Here is a 4,953-nt window from a genome sequence, read left to right as displayed (position 1 = left end):
AGGCAGAGCCAGGTGCACTGGGAACGCAGCCAGAGGGAGGGTTTAGATGGGATATTGGGAAGGAATTGTTGCCTGAGAGGGTGGGGAGGGGCTGGGATGGAATTCCCAGAGAAGCTGTGGCTGCCCCTGGATCCCTGGCAGTGTCCAAGGCCAGGCTGGACATTGGGGCTGGGAGCAGCATGGGACAGTGGGAGGTGTCCCTGCCATGGCAGGGGTGGCACTGGGTGAGCTTTAAGGTCCCTTCCAACCCAAATCATTCCAGGATTCCATGATTCAGTTCCTCATTATTCATTATTCCATGATTCCATTATTCTGTGATCCTCTCATTTTATTTTTTTTTGTCACCAAAGGACTCTCCCAGCCCAGCCCAAGTGGCCAAACAAAGAGCTGGACTTTGGAGGAGAAGCCCCTCCCTGGGGAGGAGCAGAGCTCTGATCCTCTAATCCTGTTTCATTCCCATGGCTTTATTCCAGTGGCTCTTTTCCTTCCAGTTTTTGGATCAGCTTTGAGGTCCCTCCCAACCCATGCCATGCCATGCCATGCCATGCCATGCCAAGATTCTGTGATTCAGAGCAGGGAGATTTCAGGATCTTGAGGCTGTGGGTTTGCAGCCTTGGCAGGCCACCCAAAGGACACCAGGACAGTGGGATATGGGGAATATTCTGGACCCATTCCCAGCAATCCTGGCTTTGCTCCTACCCCAGTGACCTGAACAGGCAATAATGGCAYGTAAAAATGAAAACTTTGGAAAATAAATGTTACCCTGAACCAGCTGCAGTCCCAGGGTGCTCTGGGAGCTGARATGCTGGAGAGGAACTGAAGGATTTGAATTCATTCCCCAGCTAAGCTGGCTCCTCCTGGGAATTTGGGCTCTTTATCCCCTAGCCCCAGCTCCACATCCCCAAACGCAGCTCCCAGGTTYGCAGATAAGGTGATTAAAGCAACCTGGAGGCTTCATCCCATCACTCAAGGAATTTGGGCAAGTATTCATCCCCRTAACTTCCTGGAGAGATTTGCCAAAGAAAATCCAGCCTTGAAGGGCTCTGCTCGCTGATGGATGACATTCCTGCTCCCCACCTCCGACAGCTGCAGAGCTGGAGCTCTTCAGCAAATGTCAAAATGGAAAAAAAAAAGGAGAGGAAGGAAAAGGGAAAAAAAAGATCCGACTCTATCCTTAGAAAAGTTTTCAAGGAAAAAGAAAATCCCCCTTGACATTTTCTGCTTCCATGCAAGGGGAGAAGTGTAGGGTGAGAGATTTAAGATAGGAAAGGTTTATTCCTTGTCTTGTATCTCTGCTACCAGATGTGTTTCCAAAATAAATCCCAGCACGTCAGGAATTTAGGGGAAAACATTTGCTTTGTATTCAAAGCTCTTTGGGTTTGAGAAATGGGGCAGAGGCTTCTTATGGGATGAGGCCATCCTGAATCCAACCCCAGCTGGCTGGAAAGGGTTTGAAAGCAGGAAAACAACCAGGAAGAGAAAAGGGAGAGGGAAAACTCAGCCAGGAGGAGGAGGGGGGGTCTCACCAGCACAGCCATTCCCAAACTCCACTGATTTCCCTACAGCAGATCYATCCTTTTGTTCAGGAATTTCCTTTTCCTGCGTCAATGGCAGCGAGCAAAGCACATCTGGCAGGGCAGATGTTGCAGCACCTGTGGCCGCTCAGCTGGGGCAGGTGCAGGACTGGGCGATGCCAGAGCCCTGACAGATATTGGCTCCTCGTGGTCTCCGTTTCTGAATTCCTSCATGGAAAACTGCAGTGGGAGGTGGGGAAAGGGGGAGGACAATCCATGACCTGAGAACCCCAGATCCCTTCCTGGAATCCCCCAAAGGAGTAYTTACAGTGCCCACTTTCTGTYCTGGCAGCTGAGGGGTTTTAATGGAAGGGCAGGGAAATTCCTGAATTCCAGAGGTGGGGAGGCTGGGAGGCAGCCAGGGGTACTGCACAGGATAAACGGAGCCATGGAATCCTGGAATGCTTTGGGCTGGAAGGACCTTGAAAATCACCCAGTCTCACCCTATCACCTCCCCAATGTCCAGTCCAGCCTTGGGCACTGCCAGGGATCCAGGGGCAGCCACAGCTTCTCTGGGCACCCTGTGCCAGGGCCTGCCCACCCTCCCAGGGAACAATTCCTGCCCAATATCCCATCTATCCCATTCTCTGGCACTGGGAAGCCATTTCCTGTGTCCTGTCCCTCCATCCCTTGTCCCCAGTCCCTCTCCAGCTCTCCTGGAGCCCCTTTAGGCCCTGGAAGGGGCTCTGAGCTCTCCCTGGATCCTTCTCCTCTGCAGGTGAGCACCCCCAGCTCTCCCAGCCTGGCTCCAGAGAGTGCAGCAGCTCCGTGAGTTCGTCTGGATTCTCTCCTGCAGCTCCAGGTCCTTCTCACACTGAGCACCCCAGAGCTCCTGAGGTTTCCCACCAGAGTGGAACTAAAGTTGTTTTTCAGTGCTTTGGATGAGAGGGAGCCTGGGACGGCTCGCCGGGCTGGGAGCGCTCAGTGTGAGGAACCTCACTGTGTTTGATCCCACCAGGAAAACAGCCCTGCCCAGGAAAACAGTGCCAGGAACCTCCCCTCGTCCCAAAGCTTTCAAAGGGCAGGAAGGGCCATGTTCCTGTCAAAGGCATTCCCAAAATCAAGAACTCCAGGGTAAAACAAGGTGAAAACACAACTTCCAGACCAATCTCTGCTCTAACAGCCCCACCTGGGGATTGTTCCCTCTGGCTGTGGAGCACGATCTCCCCCAGACCGGAATCCCACCTGAGGGCACCTCTGCCCTCCCGAGTTTGTCCCACACCCAAACAAACTCTTGGGCCCATCTCCAGCTGCCTCAGTGTCCCGTGGGTGCTCCCTCCTGGGGCAGGGCGGGGTTCAGTGCAGGTGTGACAGCCTTGGAGGGCATGGAATGGCCTGGCTGCATCGGGATGGGCAAGGAAGGGTGGGAAGAGTCTGCTGGGCTGGGAGCAGCCCCCTCCAAGCGCCCCATCGGTGCTGGGTACAGGGGTCAGCTCCCTCAGCACCTTCACCCCCCTCATCTCCCTCATCTGCCTCATCTCCCGCAGCACCTTTATCTCCCTCACTTCCTTTATCTCCCTCATCTCCCTCGACTTCTTCATCTCCCTCGACTTCTTCATCTCCCTCATCTGTCCCATCTCCCTCCTTTCCCTCATCTCCCTCCTTTCCCTCCTCTCCCTCATCCCCCTCCTCTCCCCCATCCCCCCATCTCCCACTCCTCACCTCCTCTCCATTTTCCTTCCCCAGCCCCCGAGGACGCTTTGGAGCCCAAGGGAAGCCCCGGGATGAGGCAGGACCCGGCAGACTCGGGCGGTGGGGCCTCTGTTGGCCCCGACGAGCCCATCCCGACCCCGCCCGGGGCCGATCCCGCCCCGGGCCCGGACGCTCAGCCTGAGGCGGAGGATCCCAGCCCCAGCGGTTCCCTGCCCTGGCCGGAGGCGCCGCAGGAGCTCCCAGCCCGCCCCAACACCCTGGACTTCTCCAAATCCCTCAAGAGGGTGGAGGAGGTGAAGCAGGCGGGGAAGCGGCGGAGCAGCGACCACACGGCCCTCAAGGAGAACGGCGTGGAGGCCGCTCCGGCCACCTGCACGGCCACCAGCGCGGCCACCAACCCGGCCACCAGCACGGCCACCGGCACGGACACCAACCCGGCCACCAACGCGGCCACCAACGCGGCCACCAACGCGGCCACCAGCGCCGAGCACCGGGAGCTGCAGTCTGAGCTGGGCAAGTGCATCGAGGAGTTCCGCAGGATCAAGATCCCGGTCGCCTTTCCCAACAAGAAGCGGCAGTGGCAGAGCGAGCTGCTGAGGAAGTACCAGCTCTGAGGGGACAGCGCGGCTCCCAGCCCGGGGCACGATGTTCTCCAGGCTCTTGGGTGTCTCAGCTGCTGCTCCAGCGGTGGCACTGGTGGCACTGGTGGCACTGGAGCCCAGAGGTGGCTCACTGAGCCCATCCAGACGTGGAAAGGGTCATGAGCCCGTTCCCAGCACGGCCATCGAGGGGACACGGGCACAGCCGGAGCGGGCAGGACAAGGAGTGAAATGCAGGAGGAGTGTTCAGCACCAGGAGAAATTCTCACATTTCTGAGACTGAGCTTTCCTGGCGTTTCAAACAATAAAATCAGGTTGGTGTCCAAAATGAGCTCTGGTCTCCTCGTCTCTTGGGGGCAGACGGCRGAATTTGGCTCTTCAAAAGTTCCACAAGTGGCTGGGAGATTGAGCTTTCTCAATTGCTTGGCCCTTGGGGCTGCAGAAGGGCCGACCGGATCCACATTTTTATTCCTTTTATGTGGAGCCAGGTCGGGAAAACGTTCAGGGAAATGTTCAGGACAATATTTAGGGCAGCCTAAATAATGTTAGTGTTTGGGGCAGTGTTTAGGGTGGTGTTTGGGGCGGTGTTTAAGGCAGTGTTTGGGACAGTGTTTAGGGTAGCGTTTAGGGCAGCACGTAGGGCATTGTTTGGGGCAGTGTTTGGGGCAGTGTTTAGGGGGCTGTTTAAGGCAGTGTTTAGGACAGTGTTTGGGGCAGTGTTTACAGCCTTGTTTGGAGCTGTGTTTACAGGCACATGGAACACCCAAGCAGTGTGAGATGACCCCAGGCAGAGCTGGCAGCCGACAAAAGGCTCCGAACCCACAGCACTCCCTTCACAGGATCCCCAGTTCCCGGGGACCGACAGCCACGGAGCTGATAGGAGCGAGGGACAGGCTGAACCTGCGGCACTTGGCTCTGGAATCCATCCACGGCTCGCTGCAGCAGGTCAGGAGCTGCAGAGGCACTGCYGGTGCCAACAGGGGCTGGCAAATATTCCTGGAGTGGATCAGGCACTGCCGGCAGCCCTGATCCCCTCAGGATTTGGGATCACAAATTCTGCCAGCCCAGAGCTCTCCCTGCTCCCCTCGGGATCTGGGATCACAAATTCTGCCAGCCCAGAGCTCTCC

Source organism: Malurus melanocephalus, unplaced genomic scaffold, assembly GCF_030028575.1.
Source record: "Malurus melanocephalus ecotype Western Australia unplaced genomic scaffold, MMel_1.1 scaffold_664, whole genome shotgun sequence".
Lineage (NCBI taxonomy): Eukaryota > Metazoa > Chordata > Aves > Passeriformes > Maluridae > Malurus > Malurus melanocephalus.
This window is presented reverse-complemented; position numbering follows the sequence as displayed.